Below are 14,393 nucleotides of genomic sequence, written 5' to 3' on the forward strand. Positions count from 1 at the left end.
TGCCACTACAGCATTTTTCTTCCAATTTTCAGAGCTTTAATGTCGATAACATCTAGGCTGAAACTGTCGAGCCCATTGGAGGCAACTTTCTTACGAATTAGTTTGGAAAGTCTTTTACATAATTGAGTAATAGCCTTCGTTTGGAAGTTATTTGAATGTTTAATTAATCAGTGGCTTCATCGTTGTCCTTGACTTCATTAGTAAACAGAATGTGCATCGAAGAATCGTTTAAGTAAATACATGACTTACATGCTTCTATTGTGCACTTCCACGCTACTCCACTTTGTCTCTCTCTCTCTATCTTTTCGAAATTTAGTTCTTCCAACAATGACCAATTATGGCCTCTTTCCCTTCTCACACACTCCACTGGAGCGTTACAATCCATTTCTAATTTACCAGCCTCTTACGAAGACTAGGAATGGGCACACTCGGAGAAAGCGCCTAATGGTAACAGTGCGCCAGCGGTTCAGTACAGAAATTACTAATTAGCGAATGAAACACATGTGCGCCGTCAACCTGTTTATAAAATATTTCATTGCGTGCAAGTCGACTTTTTCGCTGACAGGCTGAGGTAATGTTGAACCTTTTCTCGCGCACTTGGGCAAACAGTAAACCTCTCCACGCGCAGTCGGTACCCACCCGAAATGACTACAGCAGCAGCCCATATGACCGTTTAGACGCGTAAATTCCTCTACTTCTTTCTCTTTCTTCACGTAACTGGCCGTGTCGCCTGTTGCAAATAACATCATTTGTTGAGTGTTCTGATCTTTCCACCTTTCCTTTGGCTGGTACCAATTGAGAATACGAATATGATCCATCCTATATAGATATTAGATATAGTGGGAATTAGTGAAGTTCGATGGCAGGAGGAACAAGACTTTTGGTCAGGTGACTACAGGGTTATAAACACAAAATCAAATAGGGGTAATTCAGGAGTAGGTTTAATAATTAATAGGAAAATAGGAATGCGCGAAAGCTACTACAAACAGCATAGTGAACGCATTATTGTGGCCAAGATAGATACGAAGCCCACACCTACTACAGTAGTACAAGATTATATGCCAACTAGCTCTGCAGATGACGAAGAAATTGAAGAAATGTATGATGAAAAAAAAAGAAATTATTCAGATAGCGAAGGGAGACGAAAATTTAATAGTCATGGGTGACTGGAATTCGAGTGTAGGAAAAGGGAGAGAAGGAAACGTAGTAGGTGAATATGGATTGGGGGTAAGAAATGAAAGAGGAAGCCGCTTGGTAGAATTTTGCACAGAGCACAACTTAATCATAGCTAACACTTGGTTTACGAATCATGAAAGAAGGTTGTGTACATGGAAGAACCCTGGAGATACTAAAAGGTATCAGGTTATATAATGGTAAGACAGAGATTTAGGAACCAGGTTTTAAATTGTAAGGCATTTCCAGGGGCAGATGTGGACTCTGACCACAATCTATTGGTTATGAACTGTAGATTAAAACTGAAGAAAGTACAAAAAGGTGGGAATTTAAGGAGATGGGACCTAGATAAACTAAAAGAACCAGAGGTTGTACAGAGTTTCGGGGAGAGCATAAGGGAACAATTGACAGGAATGAGGGAAAGAAATACAGTAGAAGAAGAATGGGTAGCTTTGAGGGATGAAGTAGTGAAGGCAGCAGAGGATCAAGTAGGTAAAAAGACGAGGGCTAGTAGAAATCCTTGGGTAACAGAAGAAATATTGAATTTAATTGATGAAAGGAGAAAATATAAAAATGCAGTAAATGAAGCAGGCAAAAAGGAATACAAACGTCTCAAAAATGAGATCGACAGGAAGTGCAAAATGGCTAAGCAGGGATGGCTAGAGGACAATTGTAAGGATGTAGAGGCTTCTCTCACTAGGGGTAAGATAGATACTGCCTAAAGGAAAATTAAAGAGACCTTTGGAGATAAGAGAACCACTTGTATGAACATCAAGAGCTCAGATGGAAACCCAGTTCTAAGCCAAGAAGGGAAAGCAGAAAGGTGGAAGGAGTATATAGAGAGTCTATACAAGGGCGATGTACTTGAGGACAATATTATGGAAATGGAAGAGGATGTAGATGAAGATGAAATGGGAGATACGATACTGCGTGTAGAGTTTGACAGAGCACTGAAAGACCTGAGTCGAAACAAGGCCCCCGGAATAGACAACATTCCATTGGAACTACTGACGGCCTTGGGAGAGCCAGTCCTGACAAAACTCTACCATCTGGTGAGCAAGATGTATGAAACAGGCGAAATACCCTCAGACTTCAAGAAGAATATAATAATTCCAATCCCAAAGAAAGCAGGTGTTGACAGATGTGAAAATTACCGAACAATCAGTTTAATAAGCCACAGCTGCAAAATACTAACACGAATTCTTTACAGACGAATGGAAAAACTAGTAGGAGCCGACGTCGGGGAAGATCAGTTTGGATTCCGTAGAAATACTGGAACACGTGAGGCAATACTGACCTTACGACTTATCTTAGAAGAAAGATTAAGGAGAGGCAAACCTACGTTTCTAGCATTTGTAGACTTAGAGAAAGCTTTTGACAATGTTGACTGGAATACTCTCTTTCAAATTCTAAAGGTGGCAGGGGTAAAATACAGGGAGCGAAAGGCAAGTTACAATTTGTACAGAAAACAAGATGGCAGTTATAAGAGTTGAGGGGCATGAAAGGGAAGCAGTGGTTGGGAAGGGAGTGAGACAGGGTTGTAGCCTCTCCCCGATGTTATTCAATCTGTATATTGAGCAAGCAGTAAAGCAAACAAAAGAAAAGTTCAGAGTAGGCATTAAAATCCATGGAGAAGAAATAAAAACTTCGAGGTTCGCCGATGACATTGGAATTCTGTCAGAGACAGCAAAGGACTTGGAAGAGCAGTTGAATGGAATGGACAGTGTCTTGAAAGGAGAATATAAGATGAACATCAACAAAACCAAAACGAGGATAATGGAATGTAGTCGAATTAAGTCGGGTGATGCTGAGGGAATTAGATTAGGAAATGAGACACTTAAAGTAGTAAAGGAGTTTTTCTATTTGGGGAGCAAAATAACTGATGATGGTCGAAGTAGAGAGGATATAAAATGTAGACTGGCAATGGCAAGGAAAGCGTTTCTGAAGAAGAGAAATTTGTTAACATCGAGTATAGATTTAAGTGTCAGGAAGTCATTTCTGAAAGTATTTGTATGGAGTGTAGCCATGTATGGAAGTGAAACATGGACGATAAATAGTTTGGACAAGAAGAGAATAGAAGCTTTCGAAATGTGGTGCTACAGAAGAATAACTAATGAGGAAGTATTGAATAGGATTGGGGAGAAGAGAAGTTTGTGGCACAACTTGACCAGAAGAAGGGATCGGTTGGTAGGACATGTTCTGAGGCATCAAGGGATCACCAATTTAGTATTGGAGGGCAGCGTGGAGGGTAAAAATCGTAGAGGGAGACCAAGAAATGAATACACCAAGCAGATTCAGAAGGATGTAGGTTGCAGTAGGTACTGGGAGATGAAGAAGCTTGCACAGGATAGAGTAGCATGGAGAGCTGCATCAAACCAGTCTCAGGACTGAAGACCACGACAACAACAACAACAACAACAACATATAGATAAACGACATGGGAAAGTCTCCTTTATTTAAAATCTGTGGCCCGATAGTCTTTTAGTCGCCACTGTCGGCCGTAGACCTTAGGAGGGAAATTGCGTGCGTCATCTGTCTGTGAATCTTGTAAACTGCGTTGTGTGTACTGTCGTGTTTTAACTGTCCATGTAGCGCGTTTTCAGAGGCAGAGGTTACGAACCAGCCCAACATTTATCTGTACGAGACTGGAAAGCCGCTTAGATACTACACACAGACTGGTCGGTGTACCAGATTACTTTACTTTACTATATCTTCGTCATTTACCAGCCATGGCTGGACAGACTGCGTCACAAATACAATGTTTATCAACCAACATTTATACAACACCATATACAAAATGTATATTACAAATAAAAGAAAATATTTATGCAGTGCACAAAAACACATAGAACATAGCGGGAATGAAATATAACTAAACAGGAAAGTAAAACTTCATAGCAGCAAATGAAAATACCATGAAGCAAAATGTCACACATACAAAGTTTCATTTTGGCAAAATATGTACTTTAAGTAAAACACAAAATTAAATGTGTAGTTATCATAAGAAGAAGATAAATTTAGGCAAAATTATATATAAAACATAACAATATTTATTATTTTGTCCATTCAGTAGAACCGCTGTTGAAAAACTCTTCCAATGAATATAGTGGATGTTGTTTCAAGTCCTGAGCAATTTTTTTCCGAAATAATTCAGGTGGCAGGGATTTCACTTCTGGAGGCAGTTGATTGTACATTTTTAGGGCGACTGTTGGAAAGCTGTCTTGTGTACTTGATAGGCGACACCTTGGCACTTCAATGTTCCTCTTACAGTGAGTGTCATGATTATGTATTTCTTGTCTTATGCTAAAATTCCCTTGATTTTCTTTTATATACATGAGGCAGAAATACACATACTGGCTAAAAACAGTCATTATGCCTACCCTGGTGAAAATAGGCTTACAGTGGTCCAGTCTTTTGCTAGAGGATATGATCCTGATGGCTTTTTTTTGTAGTAGCAACACATCTTTGCTGCCTGAGGAGTGTCCCCACAACAACAGTCCATAGCTAATGTGGCTGTGGAAGAGTGCATGGTAGACTATTGTGAGAAACTGGTCAGTTATTACCCTCTTCAGCTTCCTCAGGAGGTATATCACACGAGAAAGTTTGGTGCATACATATGCAGTGTGATCATTCATGGAGAGTTTGCTGTCAATCTTGAAGCCCAGTAGTCTGACAGTCTCCATGTTTTCTTGGTCTTCGATGTTGGTTAGACTGCATATCAGATGTTGGGTTTTTTCGTCATTGATCTTCATTTTGTTTATTACGAACCATTCTTTTATTTCTTCAAACATCAAATTTGATGCACCAAGAGCTTCTGCGGCTGTATGTCCTTTGGCAATAAGGGTAGTGTCATCTGCAAACTGCAACATTTGACTATTACAGCTCATATCATTGACATATATGAGGAATAGGAGAGGTCCTAAGACTGATCCTTGGGGCACTCCATGCTCCAGTTTTTGTTCAAGAGAAGTTGCTCCCTGCACTGATACTACCTGCTTTCGGTTTTCCAAATAAGAATGGAGTGTTGATAGAACAACACCTCCTACACCATTGCATTTTAACTTGGCTGTTAGTGTTGGCCGGCCGAAGTGGCCATGCGGTTAAAGGCGCTGCAGTCTGGAACCGCAAGACCGCTACGGTCGCAGGTTCGAATCCTGCCTCGGGCATGGATGTTTGTGATGTCCTTAGGTTAGTTAGGTTTAACTAGTTCTAAGTTCTAGGGGACTAATGACCTCAGCAGTTGAGTCCCATAGTGCTCAGAGCCATTTGAACCATTTTTTGTTAGTGTTGTGTGTGAGATGCAGTTAAAGGCTTTGCTGAGGTCACAGAGTGTCAGTGCCACACTCTCTCTCTCTTCAAAACTCTGTCGAATTGTTTTTAATAAGTCCAGTGTGGCTTTCACTGTTGATCTTCCTTTGTGGAATCCGTGCTGTGTGTTTTGGAATAAGTTGTTTTCCTCAAAGTAATTCAGTACCTGGCCGTGCATCACAGACTCAGTAACTTTGGCTAGTACTGGTACCACTGAGATTGGTCTGAAGTTGGACACCTCACAAGGATCCCCCTTCTTATATATTGGTACTGTGCGCGCCAGTTTAAGGAAGTCTGGGAAGACACCAGAAGATAGACATTTGTTTATTGCTATGGCTAGTGGCTGAGCTAATTCTGCAATAATTTTCTTTAGCAGTGTACAGGACATGCCATAGATGTCTACACTTTCTGAGTGTTTGTAGGAGTTCACAATTTTTATCATGTCTTCAGGGTGTACTTCCTTGCAGTTTTGAATACTGCAACTGTCTGCATTTCTTATGTTTGCAGTTGGATCTAGGTCAGAGTGTGGAATTTCACTCACTGTCTTTTCCACTATTCTGACAAAATATTCACTGAAGTCATCAGGACTACACGAATTTAAGCAGGAGGTAGACTTCTTTCTGTTCTCATTTACAAGATTCCAGGTAGCTTTACAAGGATTTTGGGCCTCTGTAATGTATGTATCATTATGTTTCTTTTTTGCTTCCTCTACTGCCTTCCTATAAGCTTTTTTGGCTTTTAGGTAGTTGCGGTGATGTAATTCTTTAGCTGGAATGTCTAAAGCTGATTTCATTCGATCCTTGCACATTGTTACAATACATTTCAATTTATTGAGCTCGGCGGTGTACCATTGTTTCACATTGATAACTTTCTGCCTGCCTTGTGATTTGTCCAGAGGATTCTTCACTGGTCTTACCGGAAACATGTAATCAAATATTGCTTTTAAGGTTTGGAACAGACATAAGAAAGAATCACTGCCTACTAACTCTGCAATTTTCTGTTGCCAGTTTACACAAGATAGAGCTGCTTTGAGATCATTTAGTCTCTCTTCTTTAACAAATCTTCTTTTGAATGTGTAATTTGAATGCCATGCGCTTATCTGCGGTTTGCTCCTCATACTGGTTTCCATTACTAGTGCACAGTGATCCGCTATCATAGGTTCAACTACACTGAGTTTATAATCCCAGATGTTGAGGTTGGTGATTATGGTGTCCAGGCATGCACCACCCCTTGTTGGGAACTTATTTGCAATAAACAACCCATAACTGGTAATTAATATCATGAAGACCCTCTCTCTGGCGTCTCCATCACCTATGTGTATGTTAAAATCTCCACACAGTGCGATTTTTGACTTTAGGCGTGTTAGGTAACACAAACATTTCTCCATATGTCCAATAAAATTCTCAAAGTCACCATCTGGTGAATGGTACACAGAGACAACAACTAAATCAATATTTGTTAATAACAGTGCAGCTAATTCAAGATCAAAATCCACACAAAAACTGCTTAAATCAATTTCCTTGATGCTATGATCTCTGTTGGCATACACAGAGACCCCACCATGGGTTGCAGTTCTCCGAAACCAAGCACTGGCCATGTCTAAGTATTCAACAGATTTATAGAAATCACCTTCTGCTTCAGCTAGCCAGTGTTCACAAATACATAAAACATCTGGTTTAATTTCTTCTATAAAAAATGATAGGAGATCCATTTTGGTTCTTATGCACTGCACATTTACACTTGCAATGATTATAGGCATATTGTTTTCAGTACTAGAAACATTCTTGTGCAGTGATCCTTGATCCTTGTTTTTAACTTCATAATCTATTTTATTGGCATAACAGATGGTCTCCGGAACAATAAACGCTTAATTACAACATTTTTGGGCCATACAGCAGTGTCCATTAGCTTGTCTTTTAGATGAAAGTCTACACCAATCTTAAAACTACTATTTACACACTTAGATTCCAATTTTTCTACGTGAAAGTTGCTATGACCTGGTAGGATTTTCTTCAAAAAGTTAATTACGTTTTCTGCTGTCGTTCCACTTTTCACCTTTCCTAAATGAAACCATGCTCTCTTCTCCCCATACAGCATTCCTTGAATTTCCAACTACTGAGATGGCATTGGTTGGAGGAGTTGATCTGATAGTCACTGTCTGTGGCAGTTTGCATGGTATATCTGTATTTAGCGCTGTATTATTTGTTTGTTGTTCTGCAGAAGTTGTTGGGGTCTTCTTGTCCCTATGGCGAAAACTTCTTTTCCTAGAACTTACTACACGCCACTCTGTATTGGGTGAGAGTTTATTTTCTGAGGAATCTGCAGAGTTGTAGAGACTATTTTCGTCTTTATTAACGCCAGATCCTGTTTTGTTGACCGATACATTGTTTACATCAAAACACTCATTTGATTCCATGATATCAGTTTGATTACAATTAACGGTTGGAGATTTTTCGTCTGGAATGATCTGTTTTCCTTGTTGTAGAAAGGGATTTGAACAGTTTCTGTCACTACTTACATTATTACAGCATTCATCAGCGCCGTTTTCTCGATCACCAACAGTTGTTTTGGATGTGTGAGTCGGGTTGCACAGCACATTAACCCCAATATGGTGTTTATGTTTATCTGCCGCCAAATCCGTTTGTTTACCATTTGCAGTACCAATGTTTTCCTGCACAAATTCACTTACTTTGCTATAACCACTTTCCAAGGAGTCAGCACCGTTTATAAGTGGTTTTTCACATATGTTTACGTTATATTTTGGAGACTGCAATTCTTCAATCTTAGAATCAGCACTGATAATTGTATCCAGCTTTTTATTCATTGATAGGTTATCTTCCGATATTTTATTTGTTAACTTGAGTATATTTTGCAAGTATTCTAATAATTTTACGTCACCGTTCACTTCAATATCACTTTTGTGTTTCTGCACTTCAGGTTCATGTAAATTTTCGCTACTTAACCTCTTTTCGCAGGACACATAGTGAAACTTAATTCGGTCTGTAGAACATGCTACTGTACGAGCTTCACTGTTACTAACGCCTACACACTCGTTGTGAAAGGATTTATTACACCATAATCCACAAACTAGCACTATATCTGTCGTTTTAATAACTTTTTTGCACGCTTCACATGATCGAACAACATCACTTGCCGCCATCTTGCATACAGTGTCGTCAATGCGCCGCGTGGCGTTTTCTATCCTATTCCAATTGTGTATTGAGCGACGGAAAAAAATTGTAGTCTACATGCAGCACAATGGAAGTGATTTTCTACAATCTGTATAATACGAGACTAAACAAGCGAAAGGTCGAAGTGATAGTATGCGGCACCCAAGAAGAGTACTGACCTTGAAGAATAATAATTGGAAGAGAGAGGCTAGCAGCGACAGACGAATTTATCTATTTGGGAAGCAGGATCAGAGGGGATGATAGGAGCCGGAAAGAAACTGTTAACAGAGTACAGCAGGCCAAAATTCCATTTAATTTGAGAAAGAACTTACTCGCTGGCAAGAACATTAGCTTGGAAATAAGCAAACGGATCATGAAATCATTGTTTGGAGTGTGGCCCTATATGGTTGTGCAACAAAAGACGGCTAGAAAGCTTGGAGCCTGATGCTACGAAGTGATGATCACCTGGAGAGACGGAGTTACCAATGGAGAATTTGGAAATTTGTGGTAAGATCTTATGGAACCAAACTGCTGAGGTCGTCGGTACCTAAGCCTACACACTACTTAACGTAACTTAAACTAACTTACGCTATGGACAACACACACACACACACACACACACACACACATGCCCGAAGGAAGACTCGCACTTTCGACCGCGCGGCAGCTACCAATGAAGAGGCGCTAAGAAGACTGCAGAACACAAGCCTCTACAGAAGAGGCACGTCCAGACAAGAAGAGACAAATTCGTAGGACACATATTAAAAGGCAAAACATCGTTGGAACAATACCAGCAGGAGCTGTTGAGGGAAAGACTCGCTGGACACGACCAAGCATGTCATACATGCAGCATGTTTCCAAGAACACTGTCTAAAATTATCGTTTTAGTGGTCCAGGCGTTATGGTGTGGGAGGCATAACGTTGCATGGGCGTACTGACCTCCAAATCTTTGAACCCGATACAAACAGCAATCAACGTTATTGTCTTTAAATAGAAGTGTCATTGAAATCTGGTTTCGCAGGACAGGGCTGATCAGGTTGTGGAAAGGGGCCAAGGTGAATTAATGTTTGTTATACAAGAACACACACAACTTTATTCCTCAAACCAATGCACAGTTTTCTCTTTAAAACAACAAAGATCAATTCACGTCTGAGGGTCCAAGTAACTTCTCCAGAATAAGTTTAAATGATTGATTTTAAAACACCAGGATTTAGAGTAGCGGTTGAAGGCCTTACTTAAATAAAATTGCAATATCTTCTCGGTTAAAGGCCGAAATAATATTTCAGATCAGCTAAGGAAATTCATTAAAAGCCAAGCATTTATAAATTTCGGCTAAAGGCCATATTAAGGGAAATTCAAGTTAATTCTTCGGCTGAAACCCCAATTAAAAAATTTTCTTTACATAATAAAAGAAAGACTTTAAAGATAAGCCTTTACACAGTACAACAGAAAAACATCTTAAGAAAACTTGAAGTATCTTGTCGTGTGAAGGCCCAAGCAATTACTAAAAAATAATTAAAGGCAACCTTAAGATAAACATTTACAGAACAAGAATTGAAGATAATTAAAGAGAAACAGACAAGGATTTATATGTTAAATCCACAGATTGTGAAACAAATGCGGCTGAAGGTCTGAACACAGAGCAAACACTAAATTTAAATAAAACACCGCTGAAGGCCTAATTTCAACCATTAAAACAGCATTAATACACTAGAGAAAGCCAAGCACAGTACTTACAAAATTACAAAAGGGGAAAACACAAATGAAAACAGTAACAAGTGGTGTTCAGAAAATACTCCAGGATCGGCCCGAGAAGGTCGCTTACGGGTGTAGTGAAGTGGGACAAGCAGCCAAGGCGTAAGGTCAGATAAGAGAAGGCAGCACAACCTAGGGACGATTTACGACCGACCGACAATCTGACCGATTTCCAACTGTCAGATCCAACTGCACAAATAATAGAAAATATCGGCCGATGACGAGTAAACCAAAATACCCATACTTCGGACACGGCCTCACCAAGATCAAGGCATCACATACCATTCAAGACAAGTTTAAAAGAATACAGAAAAGACAAGCCACCACATGTTATCACACGCGTCAACGGCTGAGGAAAGAACAATCTACCAAAACGAAGAAATCGTAACAGTCTAGTTTGAAGAACAGGCAACTAATTACTCAACTTGAGGATACTGCTTCGGAGGAAAGCGAAGAGTCGCTCACATAGCTAGCGCCTCCAAATGCAACAGCGCGTGCCCGCCGCCAAAAGCCCCGGCCTGGCTTCGCGCTGTGGAGACTACGTCGCTGCTGAGTTCCAACGAACCAACAAGGACCAACCACATCCCGACTCGGAAAATGGTGTTCGTTCTGAGGATCCAAGACGTCGCCGAGAGAGACGACCTGCCGAGCGAACAACCAACGGCAGCCCACTTTCGCCGACAGCTGTCCCGGCGACTACTAACGCCATACGGACCCGACCGTTGCTGGCTGCCAACTCTTCCCCGACTGATACCGGTGTCAGTGCTCAGCAGACCACATGTCACCATCCGACGACCAGCCGACCGACCGACCAACGGCGTCGACCAGGGTCCCGGCGCGTACTTGCACCGTGCGGACCTGCCTGCTACTGAGTACCAACTCGTCCGACAGCCGAGTAACGACGAACCCGACTCAGTCCACAACCCAAAGGGGACTGAGACTCAGTGCCGAATGACTAACATGCGACTGTCTGCCTTCCGAGTCAGTCTGCCGACTCACTGTACCGACTCACTCCACCGACTCCGTCACACGGCCTCGTTCCTGTTTGAGCAGAACACGGAAATACTCGCGATCGCTCCACAGATAGTAAAACGAACCTACTATCGATAACGAAATTAGAATTATATTAATACCATCAGCTGCGCACGGGCGTTGATATCGATCAACGGGGACAGGTGAAAATGTGTGCCCGACCGGGACTCGAACCCGGGATCTCCTGCTTGCATGGCAGACGCTCTATCCATCTGAGCCGCCAAGGGCACAGATGATAGTGCGACTGCAGGGACTATCTCGTGCACGCCTCCCGCGAGACTCACAGTCTCACCTTGTATGTCCACACACTACATTCGTAGTGTCCCACCCCAACACACTCATTACTCGTGGAAGACATTCTTCCAAGCCCCGTAAGAGTTCGAGGAATATGTGTGCATCCGCACAGGAGAAGAAGGTCATGGCCGGTATCGCCAGAACTATATACTTATATGGATATGGTGTCTGTTCTTTGGGACATGTCCGAAAGAACAGACACCATTGATGACCTGCAGCCGTCTAAAAAGACATTAGAATTATATTAATACGTTCAGCGGCTGGCGGTTGTTGATATATATCAACGGGGACAGGTCCGAAAGAACAGACACCATATCCGTAAAGTATGTAGTTCTGGCACTACCGGCCATGACCTTCTTTTTCTGTGCGGATGCACACATATTCCCCGAACTCTTACGGGATTTGGTAAGAATGTCTTCCACGAGTAATGAGTGTGTTGGGGTGGGACACTACGAATGTAGTGTGTGGACATACAAGGTGAGGCTGTGAGTCTCGCGGGAGGCGTGCACGAGATAGTCCCTGCAGTCGCATTATCATCTGTGCCCTTGGTGGCTCAGATGGATAGAGCGTCTGCCATGCAAGCAGGAGATCCCGGGTTCAAGTCCCGGTCGGGGCACACATTTTCACCTGTCCCCGTTGATCTATATCAACGCCCGTGCGCAGCTGACGGTATTAATATAATTCTAATTTCGTTCTAGACGGTTGCAGGTCATCAATGGTGTCTCTTCTTACGGACATGTCCGAAAGAATAGACACCGTATCCATATACGTATATACTATCGATAACGCTCGTGCTGCCACTCTCGGACAGCGAAGGTGAGCAAGGATAGTGGCGCCAGAAGTCATTAACACAAAACTAAAACAAAATACTCTCGCCGTTTCAGAAATGCAGGAAGGACGGGTCACAATCATGAGCCACGCACGGCTCGGCCATTTCCATTCCTTTCAATGCGTACTTCTTTCAGTTGCCTTCTGTCTATACTGCAAAAATCCTTTCTACAGCGTCCGCCAGAAAAATGTATACACACGGTACTCCTTCCACGCGTGCGTCTTTTTTAAGGCTTACTAGACCCTGACTTCATTTTTGTGGATGACAATGCGCCACCGCATCGAACTGTGGAGCCAGGTGAGCTCTTGGAACGAGAGGATATTCCGCGAAAGGACTGGCGTGCCCGTTCCCTCGACTTAAATCCCATCATGTGACACGCGTTGGAAACTCAATGGGCCCTCTTCGTCCGATCCAATGCCCCACAAAATTGTCATCCAGGAAAGTTCGTGCGTCTAGGTGGTAGTGTGGTGGCGTCCCGTCCTGTTGGTAGAAGTCTTCTTCATCAGCTCCATAAAGCGCATTTATACCTCACAAAACTGATGTGCGTAACATTTCCACTTACACTTCTCCAGTGACAGTAGCATCAGAGAAAAAGGGTCCGACTGAGCCACTAGGTCACACATGGACCCCTGGTAGACTGACCGCTTTATCCACAAAAACATGTGGATTTTTCGTTATGCCGATTCACAGTTCCACTAACTTTAAATTGAGCCTCATCACTCCACACTATTTTCGTCACAAATTGTTCATCATCAGTTACCATTTGCTGATACCATTCACAAAATTGCATTCGGCGATCAGGATCGTCATTAGTAGTCGCGTGCAGCAATTGTGAAATGTAAATTTTGCACTTTGCAGCTTTCAGAATTCTTCGTATACTTGCATTGCTAACTCCCACTTCACGTTCACATTGTGTAGCAGACTTCTATGGAGAATTAACAAACGTTTCCAACACGAGAGCCGACGAAGCAGGAGTTGTAGCTGTAGGCTGTCTTCCTGATCTTCCTTTGTGAATATCACAAATCGTTCCATGCAATTCAGACTTGTCAATAATGCGTTTAGTTGCTAGGCGGGTTGGCGGCTCTGTTTCAAACTCCTGCCAGCGCTGACGTTGCACTTCAACGTCATTATCAAACTTGAAAAACCACTTCACAATACGTTTTCGTTGCTCGAATGTCAAGCATGCTCCAGCCATCTTGTTTTGTCAATAGCGAAATGGAAGTACTAACATCTATTGAACCAAAGACCATACTACAACACACTCGTAAGTCAAATCGAACGACAACAACGATATCTCGACAGAGCCTGACGAAGAGTGTACAGAATTTTCTGGCGGATTCTGTATTTAAGGTCCAAGTTTCAGTAAGTTTTCTTTCAGGAGTGCTAATTCTGAAAGGTTCGCAGGAGAGCTTCTGTAAAGTCTGGAAGGTAGGAGACGAGATACTTGCAGAAGTAAAGCTGTGGGGACGGAGCGTGAGTCGTGGTTGGGTAGCTCACCTGGTAGCCAGCACGGTAGCTCAGCGTGTTCGGTCGGAGAGCTGCCTGGCCTCTGTAATAAAAAAAAAAAACTGAGTGTAAACATCAACAACGAACTTCAACGGAGGTCATGTGACGTCCGCTACGACGAAATACAACGAACCACGAAAAAAAAAAAGATGGTAGAGCACTTACCCGCGAAAAGCAAAGGCCCCGAGTTCGAGTCTCGGTCCGGCACACGGTTTTAATCTGCCAGGAGGTTTCAAGTTTCCTTTACTTTACGTTTATGGTCACAAACTTTTTGTTAACAGATTACCGGTTTCGGTCTATAATGACCATCATCAGATCTATTTCAT

General features: G+C 42.1%; 1 non-coding gene across 1 annotated transcript; it reads left to right on the forward strand.

Moving 5' to 3' along the window:
• Positions 1-12,273: 12,273 nt before the first annotated feature.
• Positions 12,274-12,348, forward strand: Trnaa-ugc (transfer RNA alanine (anticodon UGC)). The gene has a single exon. It is a non-coding gene; the product is annotated as a tRNA-Ala (tRNA).
• The last annotated feature ends 2,045 nt before the right edge of the window (positions 12,349-14,393 follow it).

Source organism: Schistocerca serialis, chromosome 6 (assembly GCF_023864345.2).
Source record: "Schistocerca serialis cubense isolate TAMUIC-IGC-003099 chromosome 6, iqSchSeri2.2, whole genome shotgun sequence".
Classification (NCBI taxonomy): Eukaryota; Metazoa; Arthropoda; class Insecta; order Orthoptera; family Acrididae; genus Schistocerca; species Schistocerca serialis.